This window comes from Mesoplodon mirus, assembly GCF_964341445.2.
Source record: "Mesoplodon mirus genome assembly, chromosome: X".
Lineage (NCBI taxonomy): Eukaryota > Metazoa > Chordata > Mammalia > Artiodactyla > Ziphiidae > Mesoplodon > Mesoplodon mirus.
The window spans coordinates 20,782,607-20,805,080 of record NC_138981.1 but is presented as its reverse complement, the minus strand read 5'-3'; the positions used below and the strand labels follow the sequence as shown (position 1 = coordinate 20,805,080).

The following is a 22,474-nucleotide window of genomic DNA, read 5'->3' as shown; positions in this document are numbered from 1 at the left end:
CGCCTGAACTGGAAGACTCAAACAATTTAGGAATGCAACAGCTGGGACATCTGTATCTCTGTGTGGTCTCTCCAGCAAGGTGGCTTCAGGTCAGCCATGCTTCTTATGTGGTTGCTCAGTGTTCCAAAGGTATGAGTCCAGAGAAAGAGCATGCCAGGTCAAAATTGTACTGCCTTTCTGCTTTTTATAACCTAGCCTTGGTAGTCTTGTAGTATCACCGTGTTCATTTTCTACTGCTACCATATCAAAAAATTACCACAAATTTAGTGGTTCAAATAACACAAGTTTATTATTTCAGTTTGTAAGTCAGACGTCCAGGTATGCATGAGAGTTCCAGTTTCTCCAAGTCCTCACCAACACATGTATTTTGTTATTATTTTATTGAAGTATAGTTAATTTTAAATATTGTGTTAGTTTCAAGTGTACAGCAGTAATTCAGTTATACATATATGTATCTATTCCTTTTCAAATTCTTTTCCATCATTATTATTATTGCTGTTCTAATGGATGTGAAGTGGTATCCCATTGTAGTTTTTTTTTTAACATCTTTATTGGCATATAATTGCTTTACAGTGGTGTGTCAGTTTCTGCCCCACAACAAAGTGAATCAGCCATACATATACATATGTTCCCATATCTCTTCCCTCTTGCGTCTCCCTCCCTCCCACCCTCCCTATCCCACCCCTCTAGGTGGTTACAAAGCACTGAGCTGATCTCCCTGTGCTATGCGGCTGCTTCCCACTAGCTATCTATTTTACATTTGGTAGTGTATATATGTCCATGCCACTCTCTCACTTTGTCACAGCTTACCCTTCCCCCTCCCCATATCCTCAAGTCCATTCTCTAGTACCATTGTAGTTTTGATTTGCAGTTCCCTAATGATTAATGATGTTGAGCATTGTTTAATGTGCTGATTTGCCATATGTGTATCTCCTTTAGAAAAATATCTATTCAAGTCCTCTGCCATTTTTTAATTGGGTCGTCTTTTTTATTTTTGAGTTATAAGAGTTCTTTTTATATTCTGGATACTAGACCCTTAACAGATAAATAATTTGCAAATATTTCTCTCACTGTATGGGTTGTCTTTTCACTTTCTTATTTTTCTAACTTTATTGAGGTATATTTGACATAGAATATTGTGTATGTTTACAGTATAAAATGTGATGATTTGATATATGTATACATTGTGAAATGATTAATACAAAAAGGTTAGTTAACACATCTATCACCTCACATAGTTACCATTTTTCTGTGTGTCGTAAGGACTTTTCAGATATACTCTCTTAGCAACTTTCAAGTATACAATACAGTATTGTTAACTATAATCATCATTCTGTACATTAGATCCCCAGAACTCATTCATTTTATAACTGGAAGTTTGGACACTTTGACCACCTTCACCCATTTCCTTTACCCATTCATCTGTTGATGGACATTTAGGTTGTTTTCATGTCTTGGCTAGTAAATAATACTGCAGTGAACAGTGCATATATCTCTTCTACATAGTGATTTTGTTTCCTTCTTATATATACCTAGAAGTAAAATTGCTGGATAGTGTGGTTCTATTTTTAATTTTTTGAAGAATCTCCATACCATCTTCCATGCCTATTTACAATCCACCAACAGTGCACAAGAGTTCCCTTTTCTTCATGTACTCGTCAGCATTTTTTATCTCGACTTTTTGATAGTTACCATTATAACAGATGTGAGGTGACAGCTCATTGTAGTTTTGATTTGCATTTCCCTGATAGTGACGGTGAGCACCTTTTCATGTACCTGTGGCCATTTAATGTCTTCTTTGGAAAAATGTCTGTCCAGGTCCTTTGTCCATTTTTAATTAGATTATTTGTATTTTTGCTATTGAATTGTATGAGGACTTTCTATATTTCAGACATTAACTCCTTACCGGAAAGATGGTTTACAAATTATTTTCTCCCACTTTGTAGGTTGCCTTTTCATTCTGTTGTTTGTTTCGATGTGCAGAAGCTTTTTAGTTTGATGTAGTCCCACTTGTTTGTTTTCTATTTTGTTGCCTGTGCTTTAGGTGTCGTATCTAAAAAAATCGTTGCCAAGACCCATGTGAAGGAACTTTTTCCCTATGTTTTCTTCTAGGGCTTGTATGGTTTCAGGCCTTACATTTAAGTCTTTAATCCATTTCGAGTTAATTTTTGTGCCTGGTGTAAGATAGGGGTCCAGTTTCATTCTTTTGCATGTGGATATCCAGTTTTCCCAATACCATTGAAAAGACTTTCTTTTCCCCACTGATTATTCTTGGTTCCCTTGTCAGATATTCATTGACCATATATGCATGGGTTTACTTCCGGGCTCTCAATTCTGTTTCATTGGTGTTTGTGTTTGTTTTATGCCAGTATCATACTGTTGTGATTACTATAGATTTGTAGTATAGTTTGAAATCAGGAAATGTGATGATGCCTCCAGCTTTATTCTTCTTTCTAGGGATTGCTTTGGCTTTTCAGGGTCTTTTGTGGTTCCACATGATATTTAAGATTTTTTTTTCTGTTTCTGTAAAATACGCTGTTGGAATTTTGATAGGGATTGCATTGAATCTATAGATGGCTTTGGGTAGTATGGAAATTTTAACAATATTAATTTTCTGATCCATGAATGCAGGATATCTTTCCATTTATTTGTGTGTTCTTCAGTTTATTTCATCAAAGTCTTGTAGTTTTCAGTGTACAGATCTTTTGCCTCCTTGGTTAAATGTATTCCCAAGTATTTTATTGTTTTTGATGCTATTGGTCTCTTCACTTTGATGCTCTCCTTTGGAGCAGAAAAGCTTTTCATTTTAATGAAATCCAATTTGCCTATTTTCCTTTGGTTCCTTGGGTTTTGATGTCATATCTAAGAAATGGGTGCCTAACCCAAGGTTACAAAGATTGTTTTCTTCTAAGATTTTTATAATTTAGCTCTTACATTTAAGTCTTTGATCCATTCGAGTTAATTTTTATATGTGACGTGAAGTAGGGATCCAAGTTCATTCTTTTGCCTGTAGATATCCAGTGATTCCATTATAGATATTGATATTACATATTGATTACATTATTAATGAAAAGACTATTCTTTCCCCCGTTGAGCGGTCTTGGTACCCTTGTCAAAAATCACTTGACTATAGATGTATGGGTTTATTTCTGGGTTTCATTGATCTGTGTCTATGTTTATGCCAGAACTACAACTGTCTTTATTTTTTTAACAAGAGAAAAACAGAAGTTTATTAACATGAGAAACTAAAAAAGGTGGTTAGAACTTGGGCTTATATTGCATCTTTACAAAAGAACAAAAAATTTTTATAGAAGAGACAAGAGGTTTCTAGGGTGGCAAATTTGTAGGACAGTGAATATATGGGGGAGCTAGTGGAAGATAAGGACTAGTTAGGAAAGTTTGTTATATAGATTTTTTCTGATCCCATCTCTGGGCTGATAAGGGTCTTGAGCTGTCTCCTGTGATTAACTTCTGTCCTTCCTGGTTAGAAGGGATGGGGGACACCTTTACAAATTTGTGTCTGGCTTTTAGGCAAATGGTGGGAGACCATATACGAAGCTTTTCTTCGTATATGCTTCTTCTCAATTACATTCAGCTCACCATTAATCTTATGCCAAATTGGCATGTTTTGTGGTGGCATTCTCTTTATGGCTCTACTTCAAAGTTAATGGGCTAGTTTTCAGTAACTATACTGTGGTGATAATGTCCTTGGTTATAGGAAACAAACACTGATCTCTTTTAGTGTGACTTATGCAACTTATTCTCAAACAGTACAGAAAATAATTATATATTTGGGGGACCTGAATGAAGGTCATTGGAATTTCTTTTTTTAATTTGCAGTTTCATTGAGGTATAATTACAATAAAACACTGTGAGTTTAATGCGTATAACATATTGACTTGATATATTTATATATAACAAATTGATTACCACCATAGCATTAGATAACAACTCCATTCCATCACATAATTACCATTTCTCTTTTTGTGTGGTGAGAACATTTATTTCTACTCTTTTAGCAACTTCAAGTATATAATACAGTATTATTAGCTATAATCACCAAACTGTATATTAGATCCCCCCAACGTGCTAATCTTATAATTGGAAGTTTCTACCCTTTGACTATTTTCTCCCATTTCCCCTACTCCCCATAATCACTACTCTACTGTTTCTCTCTGGTCAGCTTTTTTAGGTTCCACATATAAGGGATGTCAAAGAGTATTTTTCTCTGACTTATTTCAGTTAGTATAATGCCCTCAAAGTTCATTTAAGTTATTACAAACAGGAGGATTTCTTTCTTTATCATTGTTGAATAATCTGCTATTGTGTGTGTGTGCCAGCCATATCTTCTTTACCCACTTATCCATTAATTGACATGAAGTTTTTTTTTCATATCTTAGGTATATCTGAATGATGCTTCAGGAGCATGGATGTGCAGATATCTCTTTAAGATACAGATTTCAATTCCTTTGAATATATACCCAGAAGTAGGATTGCTGGATCATGTGATAGTTGTATTTGTAATAATTTGAGAAACTGCCATAGTATTTTCTCTAGTGGCTGTGCCAATATGCGTTCCCACCTACAGTCACAGGTTACCTTTTCACCAGACTCTTGCCAACAATTTCTTATCTTTTTGATGATAGCCATTTTAACAGATATGAGATGATATCTCATTGTAGTTTTGATTTGCATTTTCTTAATTAGTGGCGTTGAGCACTTTTTTTTTTTTTTTGCGGTATGCGGGCCTCTCACTGTTGTGGCCTCTCCCGTTGTGGAGCACAGGCTCCGGACACGCAGGCTCAGCGGCCATGGCTCACGGGCCCAGCCGCTCCATGGCATGTGGGATCCTCCCGGACCGGGGCACGAACCCGTGTCCCCTGCATCGGCAGGCGGACTCTCAACCACTGCGCCACCAGGGAAGCCCAAGCACGTTTTTATTGAAAGCTATCCATTCAGTTCCTATGCCCATTTTGGAATTGGGTTTTTTTGGGGGGAGGGGCGGGGGCTATTGAATTGTGTGACTTCTTTATATATATTGGATATTAACCCACAAGTATTTCCTCCCATTCTTTAGGTTCTTTAGGTTCTTTTCATTTTGTGGATGGTTTCTTTTGCTGTGCAGACGCTTTTTAGACTGATGTAGTCACACTTAGTATTTCTGCCTGTGTTGCTTGTGCTTTTGGTGTCATATCTGGGAAATTGCTGCAAAGATCAATGTCAAGGAGCTTTCCTTCTGTTTTCCCCGAGGAGCTTTACATTTTCATGTCTTCCATTTAAACCTTGAATCCATCCTGAGTCTGTTTTTTTGACTGGCATAAGATAGGCGTGTAATTTCATTCTTCTGTATTTACTTATCCAGTTTTCTCAACGCCATTTATTGCAGAGACTATCATTTCCTCATTGAGTACTCTTGACTCCCTTGCCAAATATTAGTTGACCATATATGCAAGGGTTTATTTCTGGGCTATAAATTCTGTTCCATTGGTCTGTGTATGTATTTTTATGCCAGTGCCCTACTGTTCCCATTACTATAGCTTTGTAGTGTTCCCATTACTATAGCTTTGTAGTATAGTTTGAAATCAGGAAGTGGGATGCCTCTGGCTTCTTCCTCAGTATTATTTTGGCTATTAATGGTCTTTTGTGGCTCCATATGAAATTTAGGATTTTTTTTTCTATCTGTGAAAATTGCTATTGGAATTTTGATAAGGATTGCATTGAATTCTGTAGATGGCCTTGGGTAATACACACATTTAAACAATATTTTTCCAATCCATGAACAGGGGGTATTTTTCCTTTTGTTTGTGTCTTCAATTTATTTCACCAAAGTCTTATAGTTTTCATTTTACAGATCTTTGACCTCCTTTGTTAGACTTATTCATATGAATTATGCATTTTTTAATCCCCTGAACCCCATGAATTATATTTTTTAATGCTATTGTGAATGGGATTGTTTCATTTCTTCTTCAGATGGTTTGTTGTTAGTGTATAGAAACACAACCGTTTTCTTTCCTGCAACTTTAGTTCCAGTAGTTTTTTGGTAAGGTCTTTAGTATTTTCTGTATATAAGATCATATTATCTAGAAACAAAGACAGCTTGACTTCTTCCTTTCCTGTTTTAATGGTTTTTATTTCTTTTTCTTGACAGATTTCTCTGGCTAGTACTTCCAGTACTATGTCGAAAAGTGGTGAGAGTGGACATCCTTGTCTTGTTCCTGATCTTAGAGGAAAAGCTCTCAAACTTTCACCATTAAGTAAGTATGATGTTGGTGTGGGTTTGTCACATATGGCCTTTATTTTGTAGAGGTATTTTGCTTCTATACCTGATTTGTTGACTGTTTTAATCATGAGCCAATACTGAATATCATCTAATGCTTTTTCCACGTCTACTGATAGTGATCATGTGATTTTTATCTTTCATTCCAGTAATATAGTGTCTCATGCCTATTGATTTGCACATGTTGAGCTATCCTTGTATCCCAGGGGTAAGTCCTAGTTGATCATGGTATATGATCAATTTAATGAGCTGTTCAATTTGACTTGTTAATATTTGGTGAGAATTTTTGGTTCTATATTCATCATGCATATTGGCCTGCAATTTTATTTTCTTGTGTCTTTGTCTGGCTTTGGTATCAGGGTAATGTTGACCTTGTAAAATGAGTTGGGGAATGTTCCCTCCTCTTCAGTTTTTTGGAAGAGTTAGAGAAGTATTGGTGTTTGTTAATTCTTTAACTGTTTGGTAGAGTTCACCAGAGAAGCAGTCTGGTCCTGGCTTTTGGTTGTTGGGAGGTTTTTGATTACTGATTCAGCCTCCTTACTTGTTATTGGTATGTTCAGATTTTCTGTTTCTTCATGATTCAGTCTTGGTATGTTTTTAGGAATTTATCCGTTTCTTCTATTACAACTGTCTTTATTGTAGGTTTGTAGTTGGATGTGAAATTGTGAATTCCGAGGCCTCCAACATCATTCTTCTCTTTCAAGATTGTTTGTTTTTAGCTCATCTAGGTCTCTTACATTTCCTTGTGAATTTCAAGATCAACTTGACAATTTCTGCAAAAAAAAAAAAAAAGACAGTTGGACTTTTGATTGATAGGTATTGAATCTATAGGTCAATTTGGGGAGTACTGCCATCTGCACAATATTAAGTTTTCAAGTTTTCCATACCGTGAAATTAATAAGCCTTTTAAAGCCATAGTTCTAAGGGGTGCTGCTGAACTATTTACTTAGGCCTCCAGAATCTTGACTATAATCACAAATTGGGGTCTTTTTCCATACCTACCTCCATATGCTGTCTGTTGCTGCAAATGTAAGGTTTAATAATGTGTAGTGGCTTTTTAATCGATGGAGTAACATAAAATCTAAAATTAACTGAGATATTGGTGTTGGGAATGCAAAATAGTATGATCACTATGGAGGGGAATTTGGCAATACCTATAAAAATTTACAAAATATCGTGGGAGGTTCCCACACACACACCAGAGGGTAGGCCAGCAAGCTTGCTTTCTGTCTCCCTCTTCCTTTAACTAAGGAAGTAGTTTTTGAGAGTCCCAATATTATGAAGAAGTATGTATGTATCTTTCAGTTCCAACTGCCATGTCATACAAGCCTATATAGCATTGTCTCCTATTCTCCGGAAGGCATTAAAAGCTAATTTGCTGGGCTCCCCTGGTGGCGCAGTGGTTGAGGGTCCGCCTGCTGATGTGGGGGACACGGGTTCATGCCCCGGTCCGGGAGGATCCCACATGCCGCAGAGCGGCTGGGCCCGTGAGCCATGGCCGCTGAGCCTGCACGTCTGGAGCCTGTGCTCTGCAACGGGAGCAGCCACAACAGTGAGAGGCCCACGTGCCGCCAAAAAAAAAAGCCAATTTGCTGAGTTACAAAGATCGGCGTTCATCCCATCTTCATCCAGAGCCCCTTCAGCCTCAGTTCAGGTACTTAGACTCTGATTTTCACTTTTCTTTTGGGTTTTTCCCCTTGAGAATTTCCCCTGATTTCTTCTAAGCTCAACTATCCATTTAAAAAGATATCACCTCCCCCTTTCTCAACATTTCTAAGTACTTTATATAGTAGGCTTGTAAGGTCGGATTTTAACAAATGGCACTGCAAAACAGAGGAAAGCTTCAAGTGAGCTTTATTAGGTGGCGCTCCTGGGCAAGGTTCACTGATCGGAGAGAAAGGGGCCAGAGAAGTCGCACCCAGGCGAGGGTTGGGCAAGATTTTATAGGGGAAGAAGGGAAAGGGGTGTGGTGAATCTGGGAGGGCGCAGGGTATTCCTTATTTGGTGGTCTCTTCGGGTATCATGGCAATATCTGGTGCCGGTTGCATCAGTCTTGGGACTGTTAGTCCCGCCCCTTGAAAGGCGGGAAGGCTGGGCCAGGTGGAAGGTCCCCAGGGTCAGTTCCTGGAACTGGGTGGTCCGGAAAGTCTCCAGGTCAGTTTCTGGAACTGGGTGGTCCAGAGAGTTCCGGTCTGATGCAACCTGTGAATCTGATTGCATTCCCCTGCCTCGGGCCAGTTGGCCTTACATCCTGACATCTTTGGTGTAATGGGGCAGCGTTCTGATCTCTGGCTACTTCATGCTGAATGGGGGTGTCGAAAGGGGAGTCAGGCGACCAGAGGTCCGAGGCTTAGGGGAGACCAGTGGGGGGTTCTGTAGGAAGCAAGGTGTAAGGACCGGGGAACATTTGGTTTGTGGCCACCCGAGAGACTTCCTCCATGCGCCTGCCAAGGAACCTAAGAAAACGGGGCAAACGTGAGCAAGATACAGATGAGAATTAAGGGGCCTAAGATTGGTGTTAGCCAGGTATAGAGGGTGGATCGCCACCAATCGGGAATTGGGGAGGCGGACTGTTGGTGTTTGCATTTGAGTTCTTCTCTTAAGCGATGGAGGGCGTTTACGTTGTCTTCGACGAGTCCTGTTTCATTGATGTAATAGCAGCATTCCTCCTGTAGGAAGAGGCAGGTACCTCCTTTGTCGGCTGTCAGGAGATCCAGGGCTCGTCGATTCTGGAGAGCAACTTGGGCTATGGAGGTGATTTGGCGCTGGAGAGAGGAGATGGAGGCAGCAGAGGCTTCAGTGGCTAGCTGGAGTTTATGTTCTAAGTCACAGGATGTTGAAACACTATGTGTTTGTTAGAGCTCCCCACCCCGAGGCCTGCAGCAACCAGGGAGGAGGCGAGAGAGATGCCTGCGACCAGAGGAAGAAAGATAGCTCTTTTCCGTTGGGTAAAGGGCGGCGTGATTAGCGAGGAAAATTCGGCTTGGCTATACAGTGTGAGTTGTGGGATGAGAGTAACGGGGATACATGGGAAGGGGGAGGAAGAATTGATCTCTTGTGAGGGAACCATTGCACCACAAAAACATGCCTGGTGGTGCTTCAATTGATGTGTTTACTGTGAGGGATGAGTTGCAAAGAAACCCAGTATCAGCTAGATTTTGAGCAGCTGCCGTAACAGATGGTGAGATTTTTTGAATCAAGGAATATGGGGACTTTTAACGGGGAAAAAGGTGGGTTTGGGGAGGTGTAGGAAGTAGAATTGAAGGGCTGGTCGAGTGGGACAGCAGCCAAGGGTGGCCGGCCAAGTGAGGCACATAGAAAGCAGTCGGAGAGCAGGTGGGATTGTCGGAGCGAGCTCCTGATATCTAGTTTTGCCACATGGATGTTACATGAGTCATAGGGGCACCCCCCATAGGTCTCATCCCACCATTGACAGTAGTCTTGGGTCTGATCGTAAGTGAAGCAGACAGCAGGGGTGGACAATTCCAGGGGAACACCTTCTATGTTAGAGATGGGGATCTGGACTGTTACCAGGGCCTGGCACCCATCTGGTTGGTAGTCTCCCATGCCCAGGACTCGGGCATGGGTCCGACCTTTAGCTTGCCATGTCCCGTGGACATGGAAGCGCCATAGGGACATCTGGTGGGTCCTGTGTGGCAGGAGGAGCAGCAGGAGGAGAGAGGATGACGGACAAGCCATAGTCTTGTGGGACCCAGCGGTAGGGCTGTCCAAGTCTCTGGAGTTGGGGCCATTTTAAGGCAGGAGACATGGTACCAGGAGGGGTGTCCCAAGAGTTTAGCTGCCATGGGAGTGGTAAGGATCACCGTATGGGGGCCTGTCCACCGTGGCTTGAGAGATTGAGGGTGTAATTCTTTGAGGAGGACGCTATCACCACGTTGTAGAGGGAGAGAGGAAGTTTCAGAGACAGTCACTGTCGGTAGATGACAGTCAGCGTGTTTGCGGAGAAGACGGCAAAGCAGGGAGAGGTAGGGAAGGTAGGAGGCTAGGGGTGGACTCTGGGTTGGTAGGTCGTGAAGGAGGAAAGGGCGGCCGTAAAGTAGTTCCAAAGGACTGAGGCCAGTAGGAGTCCGAGGTGAGGCTCGGATTCGGGTAAGGGCTAGAGGAAGCAGGTCGGGCCATGAGACACGAACCTCAAGGGACAGTTTGGTGAGGTGGTCTTTTAAGATCCCATTGGCGCATTCAACCTTACCAGATGATTGGGGGTGGTAGGGGATGTGGAGTTTCCAGGTGATCTGGAGAGCCTCGGATACCTGTTGAACCACCTGAGAGACAAAGGCGGGTCCGTTATCTGACTGAATGGAGACCGGTAGGCCAAATCGGGGGATGATGTGCTGAAGCAGGATGCTGGCGACTGTGTCTGCCGTTTCTCGAGTTGTTGGATAGGCCTCGATCCAACCTGAAAAGGTGTCAATGAGAGTGAGCAGATATCGGAAGCCTTTGCAGCGGGGCATATGGGTAAAGTGGATCTGCCAGTCTTCACCAGGCTGATGTCCACGCATCTGGTGTGTAGGAATTCGGGGCCGTAGGCCTCCTTGTGGGGAGACGGATGCGCAGGTTTGGCAGGCCATGTGAGTCTTTGAGATGGCCTCTCTAAGTCCTGGCAGATGAAAGAGGGGGTCCAAAAAACAGAACATTGCTTTTGGAGCAATGTGTAAGGATTTATGGATGTCTGCTAGGAGGCCGGCTGTTTGGGCCAGAGGTAGGGCAATTTTGTTGTCTATAAAAATCCATCCTTTGTTGTCTTTGTGTCCCCCTTTTTATAGTAAGGCAGCTTCCTCGTGCGGGGTACATGTGGGTTGGGTAGGACTGGTAAAAAAATAGGAGTGGAGCTGGAGGATCCCCTTTTGTAAGCTCTCGGGCCACGGAATCGGCCTTCGAGTTACCTTGTGCTGTTGGGTTGGATGGGAGTTGATGACCCCTGCAATGGATAATTGCTACTTCGTTAGGAAGCTGGAGGGCCTCCGGGAGCTTTGCAGTGAGGGAAGCGTTGACCACTGGGGATCCCTTCGTGGTCGGAAATCCGCGTTCCCTCCACAGTGCTGAGTGGCTGTGTGCAATGAGAAAGGCATGTTTAGAGTCTGTGTAGATGTTAACCCCTTTGGTCTTTGGAAAGGTTAAGGGCTCGTGTAATTGCGATTAGTTCAGCCTTTTGGGAGGTCGTTCCTTCTGGGAGGCTGTTAGCCTCGATAATAGTTGAGATAGTTACCACCGTGTAGGCTGCCCGTCGGCGTCCGTCAGGACCGAGTATCGAACTACCGTCCACAGAGAGAGTGCGGTCCGGATTTGAAAGAGGGGTGTCAAAGAGTCCCTCTCTTGGTGGTTTGAAGGCTTCTATGACATGAGGGCAGGAATGGGATGGAAAACCCCCAGTGCCAGAGATAGGCAGGAGGGAAGCCGGGTTCAGGCGAGGGGAGAGATCAAGAGAAATAGCTGGGTTTTCAATGAATAGTAGGTGGAACTCCTGGATGCGGGAGGGGCCCAGGAGGGAGAGAGACTTGTGGCCTAGGAGGTCAACCAGCCGGTGGGAGGAAAACATGGTTAGTGGGTGGGCCAGAGTCAGTTTCAGTGTTTGTTTGGTCAGTTCGGCTGCTGCTGCTAGGGCCCGAAGGCATGGTTACCATCCCCGAATGGTTGTGTCTAGCTGTTTGGAGAGGTAAGCCACGGGGCGGTAGGAAGGCCCTACAGGCTGGGCAAGGAGTCCAGTGGCTATTCCAGCCACTGGAATTCATCCACAAAAAGGTGAAAAGGTCGGTTTGGGTTGGGCAGAGAAAGGGGAGGAGAAGATATCAGAGTGTTACAGAGGGTGAGAGGGGCCGGTCGAACGGCAGAAGGAGAGGTGAGGGGTCCTTGAGGGGTTACTTTAGCAGCTAGATATAAGGGTTTAGCGAGAAGAGCAAAGTTAGGGATCCAGTGTCGGAAAAATCCTATAAGGCCCAAAAAGGAGAGAATTTGTTCTGCTGTTTCTGGAGGCTGGAGTTCACAGATAATCCGGGTGCGATCGGCTGTTAGACCTTTTGTGGTAGGGGTAAGGTGGAGCCCCAGGTAGGTTACAGAAGATACAGATAACTGAGCCTTGGCTGGGGAGACCCAATAACCGCGAGAGCCAAGGTAATTGAGGAGATCTGCAGTATGTTGTCTTGGGAGGCTGAGAGATGGGCTACAAAGTAGGAGGTCATCTACATATTGAAGGAGTGTGCTGGGGGTAAGGGAGCAGGAAGTGAGGTCCCGTGCCAGCGCCTGACCGAAGAGGTGAGGAGTGTCGCGGAAGCCCTGGGGAAGAACTGTCCAGGTGAGCTGACTGGAAGTATGAGTATCCGGATCCGTCCAGGTAAAGGCGAAGAGGAAATAGAAGTCGGGATGTAGGGGGATAGTGAAAAAGGCATCTTTGAGATCCAGAACCGTAAAGTGGGTTGTGGATGGGGGGGATATGGGAGAGTAAAGTGTATGGGTTTGGTACTACTGGGTGGAGAGGAATTATGGCCTCATTGATTAGTCGGAGGTCCTGGACCAGGCGATAATCTCCAGAGGCCTTGCGGACAGGCAGGATGGGGGTGTTGCAGGGAGAGTCAGTGGGGATAAGTAGTCCCTGGTTTAGGAGTCTGGTGATAATAGGTTATAGGCCCCCTAAGGTGAGTCTCAGAGATGGGAAATTGGGGCCTTGATGGAAATTTGAAGTGGTCCTTTAGGCGGGTGAGGACAGGGGAATGGTGTGTTGCTATTATGGGATTAGAAGTATCCCAGACTTGGGGATTGATTGGGTTCCGTGTGATCGGAAGAGGGGGATAGGAGGGGGGAGGGTTCTAGAGACAGGCCGAGAAGAGGAAGCAGGAGTTGGGAGGAGGGGACCTTAGGGTCAAGTCTAACCAGCTGGAGGGAGGCCCCTAAGTGGAAAAGGACATCTTGGCCTAGCAAGGGAACTGGGCAGGATGGTATGACTAAGAAGGAATGAGTAAAAGGGAGTCCTTCGATGTGACATGGGAGTGGACTGGTCTGGAGTGGGAAGGATGGCTTGCCATCAGTACCCATGACCGAGATCTGGGAAGGAGAAACTGGCCCGGAGTAAGTAGGCAGGACCGAATAGGTAGCCCCCGTGTCCACCAGAAATGAGATGGACTTACCCGCTACCTGTAGTGTTACCCTGGGCTCAGTGAGGGTGATGGGGGACTTCGAGTCCGGGTGCCGTCAGTCGTCAGCCAATCCCAGCAGTTCGAGTGGTAATGCCGTTGGGTCGGCCTGCCCCCTGCGTGGAGATGCTGAGGGAGGGCCAGTCATAGGGCAGTCACTCTTCCAGTGGCCCGTTAACCCACAGCTGGGACAGGGCTTAGAAGGAGGTCGGGGATTGGGACATTGGCAAGCCCAGTGGCCTTCTTTTCTGCATTTGAAGCAGGCCCCCGGCGGGGTTGCCTTTTGCGGACCCCATGGATGCTGTGATCCATGGGAGATGGCCGGCCTTAGGGCGGCTACAAGAGCTTGGGTTTGGAGGGCCACCTTCTGGTGCATCCGAGCCTGTCGGCTGGATTCTGCCAAATCCTCACGGCCATTGTAGACTTTAAAGGCCATCTTTACCAGATCTCGAATAGGGGTTTGAGGGCCGTCTTCTGCCCGTTTTAAATTTCTTTCGGATGTCCGGGGCTGATTGGGTGATAAAATGGGTGGCTAGGACCACTGCCCCTGCCGGGGTGTCGGGATCCAGCCGGGTGTAGAGAGTTAAGGCCTCTGTAAGGCGATTGAGAAAGATAGCTAGATAGCTGGATTTTCGTTAGGTTCTTGGGTTATCTCTTTTAGTTTTTCAAAATTGACTACCTTGAGCGGCAGCCTGCATGCCAGCCAGGAGGCATTGGATCATGAGGTCGCGTTTACGATGGCCATCCTGATAAGTGCAGCCTGGATCGGTGCCAGGTACGGCAGTCACTCCGATAGGCATGGAGTTAGTTGTCGGTAAGGTGAACCTAATCTGCATGGTTTCGGGCAGCAGTTTGAATTCTTTCCCTCTGGTCAGGGGTCAGAGTAGAAGATAGGATCACAAAGATATCGTGCCAGGTTAGATTGTAAGCTTGAGAGAGGTAGCGAAATTCTTTGATGTAGCGGGAAGAGTCGGCAGGAAAGGAGCCGAATCGCTTTTCTGTTTGAGAGAGATCTTGGAGGGAAAAGGGAACATGAACTCTAACTACTCCTTCCGCTCCTGCCACCTCCCTCAGACGGCAGAGGAGATTTGAATCTTGTCGTGAGAGCGTGTATGTGCACTAATTGGCGAGGCAAGGGGCATAGGAGGAGAAACGGTTGAGGGAGGCTGGGAAGCGGTTGGATGGGCCGGAGCGGGTTCGGGAGGAGGAGGGACGGCTTCAGGGTAGGGTGGAGGCTGGAGAGGAGCTCTGGAGGGGGGAGAGGCGAGAGACTCGGGTGGGTCGGCTAGTGGAGAGGGGTCATCGTCAAAGGAAATTAGGGGCTTGGATGTAGGAGATGTCTGTTTGGCAAGAAGGATCTGGGAAGTGGAACAATCGACGCAGAGGGAGGGGTGGGAGCGTAAATACCAGAAGGCCTGAACACAGGGGACCTCGGACCATTTGCCCGTCCTGCGGCAGTAATTATCTAGATCACGGAGGATGTTAAAATCGAAAGTCCCTTCAGGAGGCCATTTGGATTGATTGTCTAGAGGATATTGTGGCCAGGCCACAGTGGAATAGAAAATAAGCTGTCAGCGACGGAGATCTTGGGAGAAACCGAGGGCTGTAAAGTTGGCTAGGAGACACCCCAGGGGCGTCTTAGAATCTGGTTTCGATTGTGAGGCTCCCATGACCCCCAGTCTGTACCTGAGTGAATGGAGAGGGAGAGAGGCGTCCCTGGTCTCAGTCTCCAATTCACGGCAGGTCGGAGGGCAGTCAGGCGATTGGGACGTCTCCACAATCACCCGAGGCCCGGCGGGTCAGAGAGCGGTCGGAGGAGTCCCTGACGCGGCCGCGATTAGGGACAGGGAGTCCGGTGGGTAGGGACTCTGGGGTTCGGAGGGAACAAGGGAGGGGGACTTACCTCGTTTTCTGCCGGATCGGGTGGATGAGTAGAGGTTCCCTGGTTGTCTCCTGGGGGAGGGGAGGAGCGGCCCGCGCGGTAACCCGCGGGGCTCGGTACCCCTCCCGGGTTTCCGCACCGAATGTAAGGTCGGATCTTAACAAGCGGCATCGCGAAACAGAGGAAAAGCTTCAAGTGAGCTTTATTAGGGGGCGCTCCCGGGCGAGGTTCACTGGTCCGAGAGAAAGGGCCCAGAGAAGTCGCACCCGGGCGAGGGTTGGGGAAGAAGGGAAAGGGGTGTGGTGAATCTGGGAGGGCGCAGGGTATTCCTTATTTGGTGGTCTCTTCGGGTATCGTGGCCACTATCTGGTGCCGGTTACATCAGTCTTGGGACCGCTAGTCCCGCCCCTCAAAGGGCGGGAAGGCTGGGCCGGGTGAAAGGTCCCCAGGTCAGTTTCTGGAACTGGGTGGTCTGGAGAGTTTCGGTCTGATGCAACCTGTGAATCTGATTGCGTTCCCCTGCCTCGGGCCAGTTGGCCTTACAAGGATGATTGTATTTGATCGCAGATATAAGTACAATAAGTAAATCTGGGTGACAGACTATCTTCCCTGCGTTACCTTTTATCTCCTGTTTTTTCCGTATACAAATCATTTTTCCACCACAATGAATTGTAATGAAGAAGACCTCTTGCCTAACAAGGAGGTCACTGAATTGGTCACTAACCCCACCCACGGGAACCTTGATTGGCTGCTTAAGGGGTGTTCTTCCCACCCATAATTATATATTGTAGTTACCAGACAAGCCAGATGGTCCCCTGGGGAACATCCCCTCCCCGACAGAGGAAACAGATAACCAGAATTTCTCCCAGGCTCTCCTACAAATGATCAGGAATGGCTCAGAGGCCAACGTTCAGAAGCTGATAGAAGCAGTAGTAGAGACTTTTCCCCAGGAGCTGAATTTGGTCCTAGGTTGAATTGTGTATTCAGAAAAAAGGACAGCATTTGAAGTCCTTTGTTGAATGCTCTGTACAGACTTTATCAAGGCATAATGTATTAAACCCTGAAGCTCCACTTAAGAAACCCGCACTTAAGAAATATTTAAATGGTAATTACCCTAGACCTCTAGTAATAGGCAAATATACCCCACAACTCCTAGGAGAAAACTTGGCTACTCTGTGCTTTTGTGATGTAGATTTTCTACCCCAAAGATCAATTCTTTGAAATGCAAAGGAGGTGTTTTGAAATTTGGCACAGATTTTGAAAAATCTTAAGTATCTTCTCCACATGTATTAGTAAGGCGGTAAACTTATTCCAACTTCCAGAAACACAATTTGGATCCAACTGTTCTTTTATAAACAAGTGAGTTTTGTATTATTGTACCTAAGTCATAGCTAAAATTTTAGAACGACAGCTAAAAGGTCTCTATTTGCATCTGTCTGTGTGTTTATGTATGTATGTTGTAGGTGTGTGATATTTTTCTACCTTCTGACGGTACTGCCAAAATTAATTTGTAAAAGAGTTCTGTTTAATTGGTTTAAAAGGGGGAAAACATAAGCACTTACTTACTTGAATGAAGTATTCTTAAACTCTCAGAAATACAGAAACTAACCCAAATGTTTTTCAAGTTAATGCTTTAAGTCTGTTGGTTTAATTAAAATAGGTAGGTCTTCAGAATTATCAGCATTAAATATAATACAGGTTTTTTTCTCCTAAGTTTACTAGTCATAAGGTCATGTTTTATCTGCTACAAAATTTGTCAACAAGAGAAATATAACTTAAGATGACGGCTAGCTAGCTAATGTCGTGAAATTTTACTGAGTAATCTAAACATAATTGTTAAGAGCAAGTGATTTATTAGATACATCTAAGTGGGATGAGAGATTTTTGGTGAATTTCTCAACAATAATTATGTGTTACAGTATATCTATTTAGTAACCTCAAGTTTTGCTGAGTTAATGGATGGAAATTCACTGAATATCTAGATCATTTCCAAATAAGATAAAATATTGAACATTAATTACTGAACATAGGTTTACCTATTTTGGTTTCTTGTTACAGAGGAAGTAAAGACACTGGTCTGTCCTGTGCCAGATTGAAAAATTGTACTGTATAAAAGGTAGATGTTGCTAAAAATTATGAAATGTATTCATAAATTTCCCAATCTAAAGAATGCTGGTGTAACAGTTCACAATGGCTTACTACTTAGTTTTCATGAGAAATAAGGTCTCTAAGAATTCTAGTTAATATGTAATTAAAACTACTAGAAATAATAAGGGAAACAATTTTACATACAAGGAAAGTAGTATTGTTTTGGGCTAAGAAAAGGTACAAGTTATGGAGATGCATTTTTGTTAAGGGAAATGAAAGTAATTTTGTCCTCAAGTAAAGCTGGTTGTTTCAGAATGGGAAAGAGGAGAATACAGGACAAACTCAATGGATGTGGGCACTTGTGAGGAAGGAATTTTACCTTGTGTGGTCAAGCTGGATAAAATTGAATTGTTATCATAAGGCTTTTAAAATAAGTTTTAATATCAATAGTATACTTATATAAAACTAACTTAATTTTCTTCCATCTAGTAAATGGAAAAAGTTTTCTTAGACTTTTGGTGTGCTCTTGATAAAGAGATTGTGAGGGTTTTGCTCTGCCTAGAAAGCAAAGATGTGTCTTACCGAACTAATCTCCTGTGCTCATGTTGTCTTAATCAGGTCTTTGATTACTGAAGAAAACTGAATCTTCTTAGTATTAAATGAGCTAAGTTTTGCCCACAACTATGTAACCTTCTAAAATATTTTGTTACCTTAAGCCGATGAAGTATTTTTTCATAATGATCTGTGATCCTGTTTAGTCACACGTCCAGAAACTTGTGATGTTTGACAAACTTTCAAAATCAAATTCTAAATTAAATCTTTCTGAGCTGGAAGTAACTTTGGGACCTGCCAGAGGGCCCTTGGAATACCTCAAAAGATTTGTTCTCTCTCCTTATGAAAGAGAGATACTAAACTAATGAGGCTTAATTGAGGTGTTAATTACATGGGAAGCATTGTCAAGTATATGAGGTGATACTAAGCCTTCTTTATGTTGCATTTGTATAGGTATGTAAGTGTTCCAGAATTTGTGTGAAGTTCCTGAAATCTGATGCTATTGCTTGTAATTCTAGTTATCATCTTAAAATGTATGTCATAGAAATAACCAAATTTCCTCGTCAATCTCTCATATCTTTAACCATGGCCATTTTAAAGTCCTTTGTCATTTACAGACAGCTATTGTTTTACTCTGATGCTTTTGCAGAAGTGCTTCATCTTCAGAGAGAGTCATGGAAATGACTCTGATAAGTCAAGAATTAATTATGTGGGACTGAGTGGACTGATGAGGAACATTATATAATTCTATGCCTTTTTTTTTCTTTAAAAAACATTGTTTGTTTTTGATGTTTTCTTTGTCCAGACTTAAGGAACTCTTTTCTCTTAAGCCATCTATGACTTACAGCTGTTTGGTAGAGTATACCTTGGTGAACAAAGATGAAACAATTACAGTTTTCTCCCTACCTGATCCCTCCAGAATTTAGAAACTGTGAGTGAATATTCTTATTTTCATGGCAATATTGTTATCTGCATAAGTTCAATATGGTTACGTTACCAAGGCTTTGACTGGCAGGTCATATTTGAGAATGATGTGCATAGACTCAGATACGACCCAAGAGCTTTAAGGAAGTAAGGTTGACTTTATGCAGCCCATAAAGCCCCTTGTAAAACAGGGTTCCTAGCAGCCTAACCAGGTGAGTAAGGAAGGACACTTCCTGGCAGATGCAGGAACCTCAGGATATTTGGGGGACCCTTGAGGAGAAAAATTGTTTCAGTAGAAACTCTAATACGCACTTGTGGTTATCAGATTCTCGTTCTATTAACTGAGATTTTGTTATACACATGTAAACTGGACTGGATCCTGAGTTCTCGTTTCCTCCAGTATCTGACTACACCTCTCCAAACCAACATTTCCAATTTTCTCCTCCCCTTTTGCCTTGGAAGCACTAAGAACAAAAGCTGCCCTTTCCCACAAAACCCTGCGAACTGAATGTGAACAACTTGATGTAAACATCAGAGAAATCACCATGACAGCTCATTTACACAATCTTTGTGCCTGCTGCTGCGTGGGCCACTCAGAAAGCTTACCTGAACATCCACTGACGTCATCAGAAACATTCGAACTGCAAAAGGTGCTTCAACCCCAACCTCTAGATATCTTCTCTTGTCGACTGCCCGCCCTTAGGACTCGGTCTGCGTTTTCAGTGTGTTCCAGCTATTAACCTTTGTTTTTGTTTTGTTTCCATAGAACTGCCTTCCTTAGTAAATATCTGATCGCTCATACCATTTAGGCCTAACTTTAGGAGCCCACCTAAATCACCGCCTCCTAAAATGAGATGCACTGTTTAACTGAACTGACCTTTGCTCAAGATTAAGAGACTGGTTCAGTAAGGTATGGAGCAATCCATCAACTTAGCTTCTGGATTATGACTGTGAAACTTCTTGGGGAAGTTTCAAAGGCAGGGCTGAAAGGGAGTAGAATTGCTCACCCTAAAATATGCCTCTTCTGCATAAGGATTATTTTAGGCTGTTTTTTAAAGAAAAGGAACCGCGGACACAGGAAAAGCTTTGAAAACCAAGTAGAACTTTGAAAACCAAGTAGAAGTTACCCTTTTGTAAATAAGAAACTTACATTTACGAGGGAAATCTTCATTTGTAAGGGTGTCTCCTCTGTACCAGGAAGAGGAGGATGACCAAATCTCTAATCAGTAGAGATGGGCAGCAACTTCAATGTGCATTACAACTGGAAAAAAAAAGGCAGACAAGAAAATGGGATCTATGGAACAATTTCAATTAGGTAAAGATATGCTTAGAAAAAAGTGTGGATAGACCTATACTAAAATGTTAACAATGTTTGCCTTTTAGGCTGGTAGGATTATGGATATTTTTCTTTTTTGTACTCTTTTTAGTTACTATAAATTTATTTTGTGATCAGAAAATACCTAATAAACTATTTTTTAACCCAAGGGCATCCACACCTTTCCCTCTCTTATACACTATGGGAATACGAAACATTTCATTTTGATCTGACCCTTGATTCTGACTCTTTTGACAAAATGCAGAGTTATTATGACATGAGATTAGTTTACAGAGCTTTATCATATTTAGGCTGCCCAACCGGTTAGCAACACTTCAGCGGTACTTCAGTCGTCTGGCAAATGTCACCACTGCACAGCACAGTGGGATCCCATCAACTCTACTCACTTGAAAGCACCTGACCAAAATTAAAAAGTCTTATTAATAAAAAGCGACGATTGATTGATATACTGCAAAAGGCCAATCATGTTGATCCCAAATCTTTCTTACAGTGTTAATTCACGGAGCATTCCCTAGTGTCACTATTATTCCAAGGGAAAATTTGCTCCCTGAGTTACAATAGCTTCTTTTTAGAAGCCTTGTACCTCACATTACCAGATATATGCAGAAGTGGTATACTTAATGCTCTGTAATGCCCTGAGCTCCTTATTGGAAATCTGGAACCATATATCCCACTGATAACTATATTATCACAAAGTCTGGAAAGAAAATGCTTTTCAAGATATTTCAAGCAGTCTTTCTAGCTGAAAACTAAGTGAAAGTTGAGAGAGTTTTCTGAAGACCTCTTCATCATTTTCTTTGCTTCTTTCAAGGTAACAGAATTTTCAAACTATCACCCTTACATTTTCAAAAGGTTTCATTTCAAGCTGTTTTAGGTTTGCAACAATCATCTTACAAAAGCGTTTCAGGGCTCTCCTTGGTTGAATATGCAAACTGTGGTTCACTTCAGATATTCAGACTCAACAGCAGGCATCAATATGCTACTTAAGGGTGGAAAATGCATTTGTATTATTTTGTTCTACTTTTGGCCCAGGCAGGTATGAATGGGGGAGTCAGGTGGCATGGCGACGAATAGGACAGTTTCATTTACAAAGGTATTTGGAACATAAGCTTGAACCAACCAGGTCTCTAGGGAAGTCCTACAAAAAATGAATTCATTTTGAATCCAAACCTCAAGGACAAAAATTCATGAAATTGAAAAACTGAATCTTGCCTTTAGCCCCTCAGGAAACCTCAGTAAGAAATTTAAAAGGGAAACAATGGACCTTCTCCATGACTGAGCAGGATAATATGCCTTTTCTCTTTGGATGATTTGAATTAGAGGCATGGTACCTTGCAGCTGATTGGCTGGCTCACTTTGTAATCCCAAAACTTGGTTTTCTATTGAGTTTACATAAATTGAATAAATTCAGTGAAAACTGGTCTCTGTGATGACTGGTCATAACTGCACTATGTTTGCGTGACAATCGCCATTTTATCACCTGTGGCTAGCACAAGACCTGGCACAAAGAAGGCCTTCAGTAAATACTTGTGAAGTAAAGTAAACTCTAGTTGCCTTAGATTAAAACAGAAGTTAGCCTGAAGGCACCAAAATGGAGATAATCAGAACTGCACTGACACAAAGCACGAGTAAGAATCACAAAGGAAACCAATTCTAACATTCTAGAGAAAAGTCATCCCCTGAAATTGGAAAAGTACTACCACCAATGGCACCAGCTGCAGGTAAACCATTTAGCTTGGTTTTAGTTCCCTCATTTGAAAAATGAGGATGTTCTAGGTCTAAAGTGTTCTGAGTTTCTTCTAAACCTCTTGGCCTTCCCTATGTCCCAAAACTTATTTGAGACAGTGTCCTCTCCTAGGATCAAGCTACTGCTGTCTTTTCTGAAGATCACTTCTGTGTTCTCTTTAACTGTCCTTCACATACAAGACCCTTGACTCCTCCTAACTAGGTTATGATGCAAACCTCAAGTTGGCTGCACACTTTTTTTTTTTGCCTTTTCTGCCCTTATCTTAGTCTCTCTTCCATAGCAGTGAAACATACCTGCAAGGCTGCTTCCCAAGACTGAGACCAAAGTCTGTGGTGATACGTGGATGGAATAAAGCCTCAGAGAATGTTAATTCGGATCACTGACCTTACCAACCTGGTGTTTTAACAACTCACAAACCTTGGACTATCTCAATCAGTAGCTTAAACATATCAACTCTAACATAGCCTTAAAGATGATTACATCCTTTCAAACCCCAAGATTTAAACAGAAAAAATTTTAGAAA

General features: G+C 43.0%; 1 long non-coding RNA gene across 2 annotated transcripts; it reads left to right on the top strand.

Annotated features, from left to right (window-relative positions):
* Positions 1-6,159: 6,159 nt before the first annotated feature.
* Positions 6,160-20,260, top strand: LOC309796555. 2 transcript variants are annotated; one of them, XR_014292474.1, is made up of 4 exons: positions 6,160-6,254; positions 6,427-6,485; positions 18,750-18,875; positions 19,331-20,260. It is a non-coding gene; the product is annotated as an uncharacterized lncRNA (long non-coding RNA). The 2 variants fall into 2 exon arrangements; XR_014292475.1 differs by lacking the exon at positions 19,331-20,260 and having other exon boundaries at positions 18,750-18,956.
* The last annotated feature ends 2,214 nt before the right edge of the window (positions 20,261-22,474 follow it).